A 15,080-nucleotide genomic window follows, 5' to 3' on the forward strand; every position below is an offset into this window, starting at 1 on the left:
CATCATTTTGTTTTTTGTTTGTTTTAGTTTTTAACCCTTTAAGCCCTGAAACACTACGTTGACTTTTTTAGACATTGCCTTTAAGTTCTGTTTCTCCTTCACAGTATTTTCCTGTGTTGAATACAGCTCGCTAGGAACCCTATGCAAGGGATAAGCCTAGAGGTCAGACCCCCACTTTAACTATTTCAAGGCTGGGCCAGTGTGCCCCATTAGAGGGAATCCATCACTACAGAAATCTCATATATACCGGTGGCCCCTGTGCATCCATTTTAATAAAGCATCTAAACCCATACTCAAAGAAGCTTTCAATCAATCCAGGTGTCATGGAGGCGGAGTCTAGAGTGTCCTGTACCCTAGGCCTACAATGCTGCAGTATGCACACTCCAATATTCATCAGCAAGAAAGGCTCAACTTATGTCACACTGTGATTACACTATTGTGCGGACCCTCTGGGATGTTGTGTCGGAGGAGCGGCCGGTTACTTGCTAGGTGGTCAGGTGTGACGCCACTCCGGTGGTGATTGGCCGAGATACAGCCGGACCTTAGGATGTTACTTTGTCACGCCAGTGCCGGGTGGGCACACAGGTGTGATAGCACGCCTGCTTTTATTTTATAAGGCCGGTTGTACCCTTGTCCCCTGTGGGCGGTGCCCCTCCGGGTTGCTGCCGGGTCCCTTGGGATGGTGTATAGTGATAAGCGAGTACTAAAATGCTCGGGTGCTCGTTACTCGAGACGAATATCTCCGATACTCGAGTGCTCGTTTCGTGTAATGAACCCCATTGAAGTCAATGCGAAACTCGAGCATTTTTGCAGGGGACCCAAGTTCGGTAGAGGGAAGGTCGTGTGAAAACCTGTCAACTTCAAAAAACAAGTAAGGGATGAGGAAACCAGGAATACAGACACTATCACAGAGGCCGGATCTAGCAGAACAGACAAGCTGCAAAACTATCAAGAGCTCAGAGTGGAGCGAGGGAGAAGCACAGCTATAAGGGATCAGAAGTCCCGGACTCCAAGCGGAGAGGTGGAGCAGGAGAAACACACAAGAACTCCCAGAAGGCCAGAGGTGAGGAGACCTGTCAATCACACCACAGCAGACACAATCAGAGAACAGACCACAGCAAGGAAAGTGCAGGGAGAACTAAGAAACATGGACCGGAACACAGAAGACATCAGCAGAGAACACAGTAAAACCAGGAACGGATCATGGCCAAAAGCGCAGTCTTTGGCGCAGAGGTGGAATCTTCGCAGCAGAGGGGGGCACTGATGCCTTTTCAGGCGCGATCATGACAGCCTGACACCACAGACCCAGATCAAGATGGAGAATACAATCATCCAATAAAAATAGCCGGATTATGGCTGGATCTAGCCTCACCCCCTCATGCAGTTGTGTGTAAGAGGCAAAATCATTGGAGGTCGGGAAGAAGAATAACAATACAGTCTTCTTAGGAGGAATTTAATTTGATCGGATGAATACACTTTCAATCCTTTAAAAAGTCTCTAAGAGAGGGCAAGTGTCTATTAAAAAGACCCGGTCACTCCTGCCTTCAAAAGGCTACAACGTCCGAGGAAGGTAGAAGGTGCTGGTGAAAGGAGGGCAGAGGACACCCCTAAGATAAGATGACATCCAGATAATAAGGTTCGAAATGGACAAGACAAGGAAGGTAAATTGAATTTGACTTTGAATTTGACTGTAGCAGTTGGGGTAACATTCCCTGCATCATGTGACTCCCCACTTCTCCCCCCCACTGCTGTTTCGACTTTGAATTTGACTGTAGCAGTTGGGGTAACTTTCCCTGGTTGACTTGCGGAAATGCGCTCAGATGTGGTGCACCTTGGTGAGCAAGTCAGCCACATTGGGGAAGGTTTTAAGGAACCGCAGCAAAACTAGGTTGAAGATGTGGGCCAGGCATGGTACATGTGTGAGGCTGCCGAGTTGCAGAGCCGCCACCAGGTTCCGCCCGTTGTCACACGCAACCAAGCTCACTGCTAATTACACAGGGCGATGCAATACACAGGGCGATGCAATACACAGGGCGATGCAATACACAGGGCGATACAATACACAGGGCGATACAATACACAGGTGATACAATACACAGGTGATACAATACACAGGGTGATGCAATACACAGGGTAATACACTACACAGGTGATCCAATACACAGGTGATCCAATACACAGGTGATACAATACACAGGTGATACAATACACAGGTGATACACTACACAGGTGATACAATACACAGGTGATACAATACACAGGTGATACAATACACAGGGTGATACAATACACAGGTGATACAATACACAGGTGATACAATACACAGGTGATACAATACACAGGTAATACACTACACAGGGTAATTAGCAGAGAGCTTGGATATGGCTTCAATAGGACATAAATAAATTAAAAAATTAATAAAGGTCAGCGCTGTCAGTTGTCAGGTGGATGCGCTTAGTGACTGATGACCCCGCTCTGACAACACGCCAGGGGCCGCCCAGCACCTCCAAGTCAGAAAGTAAGAAAGACAGAAATCTGGAAATATACTGGTGGTCCCAATAGTTTTGGGGGGCTGTGAGATACAATCTGGTGGTGGCTGCACCTATATACACTCTCTGACACCCCCGTCCAATGAGCAGTGAAGTTCTATGCAGGATGTACTACAAATCCCAGCTATACAGTACAGTACACCAGGACCACACCTAACACCTAATGCCCCCTCTCTGCCAGCAGCCGGTCACCACAGTGTGCTGATGAAATCGCGGTAGCAGCACTGCAAGTCCCAGCCAGCAGTCTGTAGTAATAGTAATAATAAAAGCTTTAAGCCCTGAAAAGGTCTGTGTGTTTGTATTGCTGGTATATACCCGGCCTACTGGAAGGCTATATCCTACACTGACACTCTCCCTGACCAGCAGCAGCTCTCTCCCTGATCTCTCACAGCATGTGTCTGAAGCCAGCACTGCCCCCGCCCAGTTTTATATGGCAGGGTCATCTGATCTGGCCAACCAATCGCTGTTATCGACATGTATGGGTCCCACGTGATCGCAGGATGTACCAAAGAGTCTCCTGCATCTTTATTGGCTGAGAAATAGCGCCCAAACTTACAGGAAACGGATGCCGAGATTTCCTTGAGTATCGCGAGATGCTCGTCCGAGTAACGAGAACCATTGAGTACCCTAATACTCTAAGGAGTACCAAGCTCGGACCAGCATGCTCGCTCATCACTAGTAGTGTAGTCACAGATGGCCATAATGGTGTAGTGACCCTCCTGGACTATCGGATCTGCCACCCACAGAAAGGGGAAATGTCCCAGGCTCGTGATGAACACTGTGTCGGTGTGAGGCAAAGAATCACAGAGTCTCTTTATCTTAAATAAGTCATTTTGTACTGGAGAAGTACGTGTGTGCAGCAGGTTATACAGTTGTGCCTTGACAATAGAAGGTTCTCATGAGAAAGCACTTGATAAGACACTTGATAACACTGGACTATACAGCGACCAGATCTGTGATAGGAATACAGCAAGGAGTACAGTCGTGCTGACTGGGTAGCATGTTGAGACATACAAAGAATCAGAGTAGCAGAGAGGAGGATGTCATGAGAGTCTCAACCCAAGTAGTACTGTGCTCTGCCGGGATGTTGGAGGATGAGGTAGAAGAACACTTAGAAGAAGAAGGGAATATTTGTGCCCGTGTTTTGACTTTTGGGTCTTTGCACCACCTAATGCCCATCAGTGTCGGGTGACCCGTCCTAGAGGGTGACACAAGGCCCCAGACCTTGTTACCTGGGATGAGCGGAATGCTTAGAATTTCCTGCTGACAATGCTGAGAATTTCCTGCTGAGTTCCTAGGCTCTTAGCAACTTTGCTCTATCTGGATCAGTTTCTAGCTTACTGCTGTCTGTGGATACTGTCCTGCACTGTGACTCTTCTAGTCCATGGCGTCGGTTGAGGTTGTCCCTGACTTGTCCTCTACTGTGAGGGGTTTAACACTGCATAGTGTTGTATATAGTAATCTGAGGAGAAACTGTTAGCTGTGTCTTGTCTTGCTTCCTACCCATACGGGGTCTAGCTAACACTGACCTATTCGAGAGCAGGGGGACCTGGCAGAGGGCCAGAGCCCAGAGGGGACCACGGTAGAGAGCTGTTTAGCTTGCGTCCTTCCACTACAATGTCCAGCTCTAAAGACATACACACTTCCTCAGTGCATCTAAGGTGCGCTGTGAGTGGGTGAAGAGTGCAGTAGAAGAAGTAAAGAGAGAGATGATAAGAGAGAAGAAGAGGAGATTCCCATAGGTTAACAGATCCATGTGACACACAAATAAACAATAACCCTTTACATACTTCAGCCGTGCAGCATCTGAGTATATATATACCTAATACAGCGACATCTAGTAGCAAAACTCTATCACTACCTTCATCACCACCGACTAACAATAAGTATGGGCTTTTACGAAGGGTGTAACCTATAGCAACACCCGTGGTGGGATACCACACTATTGTGACACAGTCAGAGAGCCCTGAACACCTGTCACCCTGTGATGTCCTATTGTGCCATTCTGCCAGCTACAGCACACTGTCACCACATTAGGTGGTATATACAACTATACAGATATACAACTATATAAATATACAACTATACAGATATACAACTATACAGATATACAATGCTGAATGAAAACATAGCTGCTGCCCTCCAGGGTGAGAGGGGAAGGAGACCGCCCCACGTGTTTCCTCCTGGAACACTTCATCAGGGGGATTTATTAGCAGCCACCATGTGCCGGTATATGTCCTGGTTGTTGTACTGCTCTTGTGTGCACCTTATGGGGGTGACGTGGGTCACTGTGTTATATATATATATATATATATATATATATTTCCCTTACGTCCTAAGCAGCAGCACATAATGGGGAAGATTCTATCTTCCTGCAATGATAGGACAGATGGTAACAAGCAATAAAGGGTTATTTGCCCCGCCTATAAGGCCCTATGCTGACCCAGCCTCCTTGTGTTTTTTTCTGTCCTTCTGTGGGACAGGTGGTAGGAGGAGAGCAGGCTCAGGCCTATGTGTGTCCTGTAGGACAGGTGGTAGGAGGAGAGCAGGCTCGGGCCTATGTGTGTCCTGTAGGACAGGTGGTAGGAGGAGAGCAGGCTCAGGCCTATGTGTGTCCTGTAGGACAGGTGGTAGGAGGAGAGCAGGCTCAGGCCTATGTGTGTGTCCTTCTGTAGGACAGGTGGTAGGAGGAGAGCAGGCTCAGGCCTATGTGTGTCCTTCTGTAGGACAGGTGGTAGGAGGAGAGCAGGCTCAGGCCTATGTGTGTCCTGTAGGACAGGTGGTAGGATAGGAGCAGACTCAGGCCTATGTGTGTCCTTCTGTGGGACAGGTGGTGGTAGGAGGAGAGCAGGCTCAGGCCTATGTGTGTCCTGTAGGACAGGTGGTAGGAGGAGAGCAGGCTCAGGCCTATGTGTGTCCTGTAGGACAGGTGGTAGGAGGAGAGCAGGCTCAGGCCTATGTGTGTCCTGTAGGACAGGTGGTGGTAGGAGGAGAGCAGGCTCAGGCCTATGTGTGTCCTGTAGGACAGGTGGTAGGAGGAGAGCAGGCTCAGGCCTATGTGTGTCCTGTAGGACAGGTGGTAGGAGGAGAGCAGGCTCAGGCCTATGTGTGTCCTGTGGGACAGGTGGTAGGAGGAGAGCAGGCTCAGGCCTATGTGTGTCCTGTAGGACAGGTGGTAGGAGGAGAGCAGGCTCAGGCCTATGTGTGTCCTTCTGTAGGACAGGTGGTAGGAGGAGAGCAGGCTCAGGCCTATGTGTGTCCTGTAGGACAGGTGGTAGGAGGAGAGCAGGCTCAGGCCTATGTGTGTCCTGTAGGACAGGTGGTGGTAGGAGAGCAGGCTCAGGCCTATGTGTGTCCTGTAGGACAGGTGGTAGGAGGAGAGCAGGCTCAGGCCTATGTGTGTCCTGTAGGACAGGTGGTAGGAGGAGAGCAGGCTCAGGCCTATGTGTGTCCTGTAGGACAGGTGGTGGTAGGAGGAGAGCAGGCTCAGACCTATGTGTGTCCTGTAGGACAGGTGGTAGGAGGAGAGCAGGCTCAGGCCTATGTGTGTCCTGTAGGACAGGTGGTGGTAGGAGAGCAGGCTCAGGCCTATGTGTGTCCTGTAGGACAGGTGGTAGGAGGAGAGCAGGCTCAGGCCTATGTGTGTCCTGTAGGACAGGTGGTAGGATAGGAGCAGGCTCAGGCCTATGTGTGTCCTGTAGGACAGGTGGTAGGAGGAGAGCAGGCTCAGGCCTATGTGTGTCCTGTAGGACAGGTGGTAGGAGGAGAGCAGGCTCGGGCCTATGTGTGTCCTGTAGGACAGGTGGTAGGAGGAGAGCAGGCTTAGGCCTATGTGTGTCCTGTAGGACAGGTGGTAGGAGAGCAGGCTCGGGCCTATGTGTGTCCTGTAGGACAGGTGGTAGGAGGAGAGCAGGCTTAGGTCTATGTGTGTCCTGTAGGACAGGTGGTAGGAGGAGAGCAGGCTCAGGCCTATGTGTGTCCTGTAGGACAGGTGGTAGGAGGAGAGCAGGCTCGGGCCTATGTGTGTCCTGTAGGACAGGTGGTAGGATAGGAGCAGTCTCAGGCCTATGTGTGTCCTGTAGGACAGGTGGTAGGAGGAGAGCAGGCTCAGGCCTATGTGTGTTTCTCTTCTCTCCTTCCAATAATTCTTCTTTTCCACATGGTCGTGGAGTTTTTTGTATATGTATTTGGTTTTCTATCCTGCTTTGTTGTGTACAGAGCAAAGATATTATTTTTCTTATGGAAGCGGCCGCCATCTCAGTGATCGCTCAGCTTCTATGCTCTGGTCAGTAAGTATTATGGCGCCATCTCAGTGATCGCTCAGCTTCTATGCTCTGGTCAGTAAGTATTATGCCGCCATCTCAGTGATCGCTCATCTTCTATGCTCTGGTCAGTAAGTATTATGGCGCCATCTCAGTGACCGCTCAGCTTCTATGCTCTGGTCAGTAAGTATTATGGCGCCATCTCAGTGATCGCTCAGCTTCTATGCTCTGGTCAGTAAGTATTATGGCGCCATCCGCTGCCGGGCTGCACGTGGCTGCTAACCATGGCGCTGCTCAGACAGGATGCCGCTTCCTGGTGTCTGTCCTCGCTCTTCAGAGAGGTAAGTCCTAGTCATACGGCCTCTTCTGTGAGGAGCTGTATGGTGCCTGTGCGGGCTCTCTGCCTGGAAGCCTGACCTGTATTGCAGGAGGCCTGTGTGCAGGCTAATGGATAGAAATTTCATGAGGTTTATAATAGTTTATAATTTATTTATTTTTATTTCTTTTGCCTTTGCGAGCTCTGTGAGACAGTTCCGCTATGTGATCATGCGGTCTGGGTCCTGCTATGTAATAATACAGTGACAGCTATGGATCTGCTATATGTGAATGCAGCCTTAGATAAGAGCTGTTATGCCCCTATTCCACGAGTCGTTTGGAGGAGCAAACGAGCGCTATTAGCGCTCGTTTGCTCCTCGTTCCCCGCTCGCTGCCGCCGCTATTCAACGCGGCGTCAGCGAGCGGGTGAGTGCGGGAGGGGCGGCGGGGAGCTGCTGGGGGGGCTGCCCGGGGGATCGCTGATCGTCCGGGCAGCCCATAGGATATAGCAGCATCTGCTGCCGACGGTCCTATTCAACGGAGCGCCGGCAGCAGATCGCTGCTATATCAGTCGCTTGTTTTTCAACATGTTGAAAAACAAGCGACTGCAACGATCAGCCGACATGAACAATGTCGGCTGATCGTTGCACTCTATTCCACGGGACGAATATCGTTCGTAGCGGCTGTTATCGGCCGAATACGAACGATATTGCTCCTCTAAATGACCCGTGGAATAGGGCCTTTAGTTGTGCGGTCACTGAGCTGTTTGTGCACCTGGTGGCTGATTTCTTGCACTAGTTGCTGGTTGTGTATTGGTTGCACCTGGTGTCTTTCTTACACTCGCACTGCTTTTTCTTGTTGCATTGAAGCTATGAAGCTGCATTGTGTGTACACAACCCTAGATCTGCTAGGTGTGTATTGGTGACACCTGATGCGTGATTCATTACACCTGAGTGTGATTCCTGGCTCTAGTTCTGCGATTGAAGGATGCAGTGAAGCTGTGAGACTGCAGTGTGTGAACACAAGCCCAGAGTTGCTAGGTGAATATTGATTCCTTGCTCTAGCACTGCTGTGGAAAGATGCATTGTGTGAACACAAGCCTAAAGTTGCTATTTTTTTATTACACCTGATGTTTCTCTCAGTACTGCTATTGAATGAGGCAGTAAAGTTATGAAACTTTGTTGTGTGAACACAACCCTAGGATTGCTAGTGGTGTATTGATTGCACCTTAACCCCCAGACGACCCATGACGTAACCTTACGTCCTGGGTGTTTCTCCCGCTATGAAGCGTGCTCCGGAGCGGAGCGTGCTTCATAGCAGGTGGGGGCCGGCTGCAAACAGCAGCCGGGACCTCACCGGTAATGACACGCTGCAGCGAACGCGCTGCCGCGTGTCATTAACCCCTTAAACGCCGCGGTCCCCTGTCACTTACCGATAGGGACCCCCGCAGTGTGACTGCAGGGGTCCCGATCAATGAAACGGACTGCTGGAGGTCTCTTACCTGCCTCCGTGCGGTCCGATCGGCGATCTGCTACACTGAGCCTGCACAGGCAGGCTCAATGAGCAGATCGCCGATAACACTGATCAATGCTAGGCCTATGGCATAGCATTCATCAGTGTAGAAATCAGACTAATGTATGTACAAGTCCCCCGAAGGGACTTCAAATGTGTAGAAAAAAAAAGTTAATAACACTATTACACTACCCCAAAACCCCTCCCCCAATAAAAGTCTAAATCACCCCCCTTTCCCATTATATAAATAAAACATATAAAAATAAATAAATAGATAAACATATAATATACCGTAGCGTGCGTAATTGTCCGATCTATTAAAACATAACAAGCGTCATTGCGAACGGTAAACGGCGTACACGAAAAGAGGGAAAAAAGTGCGCGGATTACCGATTTTATGTTACATTATATATAAAAAAAAAATTTATAAAAAGTGATCAAAACGTCCGATCTTCACAAATATGGTATTAATAAAAACTAGAGATCATGGCGAAAAAATGACACCCCATACAGCCCCGTAGGTGAAAAAATAAAACCGTTATAAGCGTCACAATAGGCCCATTTTATTTATAATTAATTGCCAAAAAAAAGGATTTCATAAAAAAAAAATATATATAACATTAGAGAATCTGTGTAACCTGCATATGGTTGTGTTCAGACCTATAGAGTAATAGTGTCATGTCGCTGTTACCATATAGTGCATTACGTAGACACAGGAACCCCCCAAACGTTACCATATTGCATTCTTTTTTACGATTTCACCTATTTATATCTTCATACATAATATATTTGGGGTTCCATCATAAATAATATATTTGGGGTTCCATCATACATAATATATTTGGGGTTCCGTCATACATAATATATTTGGAATTCCATCATACATAATATATTTGGAATTCCATCATACATAATATATTTGGAATTCCATCATACATAATATATTTGGGGTTCCATCATACATGATATATTTGGGGTTCCATCATACATAATATATTTGGGGTTCCATCATACATAATATATTTGGGATTCCATCATACATAATATATTTGGGGTTCCATCATACATAATATATTTGGGTCTCCATCATACATGTTATGGTAGAATGAATGACGCCATTACACAGTACAACTATTCCTGTAACAAACAAGCACTTACATGGCCTGTAGATAGAAAACTGAGAGTGCTGGAGCTCTTAGAAGGGGAGGAGGGAAAAACGGAAACACTAAGATCAAAATTTGTGCGGTCCACTGGGTCATTTTGGGCCTGGTCCTCAAAGGGTTAATGTCATCTATAGCTCTGCTTTTTGTTTGATGCAGTGAAGTTCTGAGACTGCATTGTATGAACACAACCCTAAAGTTCCTGGTTGTGTATTGAGCATCTGGGATCTTTTCTAGCACAGTTACTGATATTTAATGTTGCATTGAAGCTATGAAACAGCATTGTGTGTACACACCCCTAGAGTTGTATAGTACTGCTATTTTAAAATAGTAAAACGTAGATATTGCAGGGTCTGATCACAACTTTAGTTTCTGGTTGTGTACCGAGTATACCTGGTGTCTGTCTTATATTAGTACTGCTATTATATACTGAGTACACCTGGTGTCTGTATTACATTAGTAATATTATATACTGAGTACACCTGGTGTCTGTATTACATTAGTAATATTATATACTGAGTACACCTGGTGTCTGTATTACATTAGTACTATTATATACTGAGTACACCTGGTGTCTGTATTACATTAGTAATATTATATACTGAGTACACCTGGTGGCTGTCTTACATTAGTAATATTATATACTGAGTACACCTGGTGTCTGTATTATATTAGTTCTGCTATTGAAACAATGATCCATTGAAACAATGAGGCTGCACTGTGTGAACACAGCCTTAGAATTGCTAGTTGTGTATCAGCTGCTCGGAGGTATCTGGTTTTCTTGCACTACACAGCAGTCTGTTGCCTCTTTACCTGGCGCAGGTTTATTATCATTTTATCTCACTTAATGCAGGAATCTAATGTCCAAAGTCTCAGGGTGAGGAAACCTATGGGAAAGCTCGGTCACTTATGTGTGTATCCTGCAAGAGTCCACATCCAGATGGCAGTGGGATTCAGTTCTGTTTGTAGATTGTATCTTCATTGTAACCCATTACAGAAGATGCTATATCTGAAGCAGATGGTGCTTACTTCTGAGTATGCGTGTCACTCCACATTTGGCTGCCTGCTCCGTGGCCCCTATATTACCTATATAGCCATGATATTACCCTGACAGAAGAATGGTCTCAGGACCAGGAGATGTTCTAGTGAATCGCCAGATATTACAGCGACCCATTGGTCCCATGGCCATTTCGGGTAAGACCAGGATGCGTGGTTTTAACTCCCTAAAAACTACTGTGGACAACAATCAGTAGAAGTCTTGTAAGAAGACAATGCAGGATCAGTCTCATTAATCCTGATAGCCACAGATTGGCCCAGGAGGTCATTGTGGTAATTGTTGTTCTCTCCAGATGAATATGTCCAAAAGGACATTTTGGCGACTTCTCCAGATTCCTCACCTACTGCCCCATGAGGACGGATTATGTCTGGCCAATCACCAGATATTATGGCGACCCTTACGTGGACCTAATGGCCATTTCAGATAACGCCAGAATACGTGGTTTTTACTCCCTAAAACTGCTAGGGACGACAACCCGTAGTGGTCGTGTAAGGACAAGACAGAATCCTGCCTCATTACTCCTATAGCTCAGGAAGGCATGGCTGTTCTCTCCTGATACAGGTGTCCAAGAGGCCATTTTGGAGACTTCCCCAGAATCCTCACTTACTGTCACAGAAGGGCAGATTGTGTCGGGGTCTGGACCACCTATGATTGACGGCCTGAAGATTGACAGGCCTGATGAGCTGAGGCTTTTTAGAATTGGTGGTAAACATGATTCTGCTAAGAGCAGAACCCACAAAGAGAACGTCCCTGAGGGTGAAGGACATTGTCTATCCTGGTGTGAAGAATTGGACTTCTCCCATATCACTGTCTATAAAGGCGATCCTCCGATTTCTCCAGGATGGGTTTGAGAATGGGCTGAAGCTGCGACCGTCACAGTCCATGTCTCTGCTCTTTATGCTCTTCCAGACAGCTGACTGTCCCATAAATCCCTAATACAGAGATTTAGTAAAGCTACGCAGAGGATTAAAGCCACTGTAATGGATCCAACTCCAGGTGGGATCCGGGACTCGTCCTTCATCACCTTGCTCGGCTCCGTTTTGAGTTCTTATCTTTAGATGAATTAAAATACCTGACCCTCAAGGTGCTTCCTAGTAGCTATTACATCTGCTAAACGCAGGAGGATGTTCAGACATTAGGAGCCACTGAACCAGATCTTGTTATCCTTCAGGACTTTGTCTTTTACCCTTAAGGTTCCTTCCTTATCCAACATTACTCAGCAGATTGAGTTACCTGTTTTTTCCTAAATTCCTCCAATGAGAAAGCGTTACAACTGCGCTCTCTGGTTGTGGGCGGAGCCTTGGGCCTGCGCTCTCTGGTTGTGGGCGGAGTCTTGGGCCTGCGCTCTCTGGATGTGGGCGGAGCCTTGTGCCGTCACTCTCTGGTTGTGGGCGGAGCCTTGGGCCTGCGCTCTCTGGTTGTGGGCGGAGCCTTGGGCCTGCGCTCTCTGGTTGTGGGCGGAGCCGTGAGCCTGCACTCTCTGGTTGTGGGCGGAGCCTTGAGAGTTTATTTAGTGAGAACCAGAGAAGTCAGAAGATTTTCTGTATCTTTTTCAGGAAGAAACAGTGATTGGAAGTCCTCAAAAGCCACTTTATCCAGATGGATACGGCAGACTCTGTGTGTTACCAAGAGGTGAGAGTCCAAGTACCTGAATCCATTAAGGCCCTTACCACAAGGGCAATGTCTACATCCTGGGTGGAGGAGATGTGCATTCTCATTGATCAGATATACAGAACTGCATTGTGGTCTTATACTTTTGGACATTAGAACCTCTGGGCAGCCAATCTTGGTAAACCGGTTGTCATGACTGCTGTATGATTCTCCCCCCTTTATGTGATCTTGCTATATCCCCATTATGTGCTGCTGCTTAGGACGTAAGGGAAAGGGGAATTTTATACTCACCGTAAATTCTCTTTCCTGTAGTCCGAAGCAGCAGCACAAACTAACCCTCCCTATAAAAGTTTATGCATCATACCTTGAGTGTTTGGGTTATGTTTTCCTAGATCGTTAGAAGTACACAAGGAGGCTGGGTCAGCATAGGCCTTATAGGTGGGGCAATTAACTCTTTATTGCTTGTTACCATCTGTCCTTACCATCTGTCCTATCATTGCAGGAAGATAGAATCTTCCCCCATTATGTGCTGCTGCTTCGGACTACAGGAAAGAGAATTTACGGTGAGTATAAAATTCCACTATATATATATATATATATATATATATATATATATATACCAGTGTAACTTATTGCTCATTTTTTAGTGTTTTTAGCCTATTGTGTAGCATCCATGGGGGACATTTATGAAGTCTGGCGTTTTTTACACCGGGCTTACAAATGTCCCCGGAGCTCAGGGGTTTCCGATCGCACAGAGCCTGTCCGTACGAAAATTTTCGCCGATTTGCCCCATCTGCGCCTAAACAAGTAATTTACACCTTTTCATAAATCCCCCCATGTGTTTACAATAGACGTGCGATCAGTTCTCACCTGTTTAGCTTCTTCTTGTGTTATATTAGACTTTCACTCCATTGTCCATTGTTTGTGTGGTGCCCGTCTGTTATTGTTTACTATTGTGGCCCATGGCAGCATGGTCGCAGATGTGCTGGAGTTGTGGACGGTTCCTGATGTAAGCCCAGCACAGTTTCCTCATGAACAGAGATAGGTGAACCTCATTCTCGCGTACATCTGAACCTGAGCGAGGAAGATGGATGCAGCCCTCATGTGCCTTGAAAACATGGATAGAGCCATAGGCATAGGTTGCATCCATGTTTTCCAGGACTCCCTAGGGCTGTATCTTACTTCTTCAGCCACCAGTAATGACATACCACAGAGTCAGGTGTACCCGAGCGTGCCTGAGGGTTCCCTCATCTCTACTGCCCCTCTGCATGCTGCCGCCTCAACCCCCCCCCCTCCCCCCGTAACGCCTCCTTTCTGCCCCACTAGCAAAGGTGGTGCAGATGGGGCAGATGCAAAGAAAATATTAGCAAAAATACCGTTTGCGAATATTTTTACGCCGATCTGCCCCATCTGCGCCTAAAAAAGCATTTACGCCTTTTCATACATGTCCCCCCAAAGTGAAACACTTTGACTGTTCTGAACTGTCCAGTGAATTTCCAGGAGGTCTGTCACTTGTTGCATGTAATGGTACACCCATACCCCAGATTGGTTACTGGGAAGCTACAATTCAGCTATGGAGATAGGATACCAGGTCAAGATGTAATTGTGAGTGAAACCTATGGCCGTACAGGTTCAGATATGGTACTGGGTATGAACGTAATGATGTTCTTAAAGCCTTGCAGCCTCTCTGTCGTCTGTTCCTTCCTCTGACAGATCCTCCGCCCAGGAAGCCATCAGCCGCCTCAGTGCTCAACAGAAATTCGCCAATTCCAAGGGAGAGATTTGCAGAGCCAGAATCGCAGACCCACGTCCAGTAACTCTTCCAGCCAATAGTGAAGTGGTGATCTGGTGCCGAGCACAACCCGGCATAGGAAATGAAGACTACCAAGCTGCCCTGGACCCCATTGAAGTAGAAGGGCATCCTCTCATCAAAGCAGCCAGGAGCCTTGTCACCATCTCTAACGGACGAGTACCTGTCCGCCTAGCGAACCTCAGCAGGGAACCAGCTCGACTTCCCAGGTACCATGCGGTGGCCCAACCATACCAACTCCATCCAGAAGATGTACTGACAGAGAACTCAAAAGCCAAGCAAAGTTCAGTCCACCTTAGCTCCATCTCTACACCTAATGCCCCTTGGTGGTCTGTCATCCACATGGGAGATGCCAATACTCCTCCAGAGCACATTAGCGGAGTCCTCAAAGTCATTAAAAGACATCATCTGGCCTTTAGCAAGAATCCTCTTGACTATACAGGAGAAAGCCTGCCAATCAAAGAGCGTCATTGTCCTATAGCCCCAGCAATGTAACAACCGGTCAAAGAACTTATCCGGGAAATGAAAGACGCTGGCGTGATACAAGATAGCCAAAGTCCTTGGGCTGCCCCTATTGTCCTGGTCAAGAAAAAAGACAGTGCCATTCACTTCTGTGTGGACTACAGGACGCTTAACAATGTTACCCATAAGGATGCCTATCCTCTCCCCAGGATAGAGGAATCGTTGGCTGCACTGGGATTAGCCTCCTACTTCTACACCTTGGACTTAACCAGCGGATACTGGCAAGTACCTGTAACCCCAGAAGACAGAGAAAAAACTGCCTTCACTACCCCCATGGGCCTC

General features: G+C 47.4%; 1 protein-coding gene across 1 annotated transcript in view; it reads right to left on the reverse strand.

Moving 5' to 3' along the window:
• Positions 1 to 15,080, reverse strand: part of LOC138797915 (fibrinogen alpha chain-like) — a 28,405-nt gene that overhangs the window by 5,934 nt on the left and 7,391 nt on the right. The window lies entirely within an intron of this gene.

Source organism: Dendropsophus ebraccatus, chromosome 7 (genome assembly GCF_027789765.1).
Source record: "Dendropsophus ebraccatus isolate aDenEbr1 chromosome 7, aDenEbr1.pat, whole genome shotgun sequence".
NCBI lineage: Eukaryota > Metazoa > Chordata > Amphibia > Anura > Hylidae > Dendropsophus > Dendropsophus ebraccatus.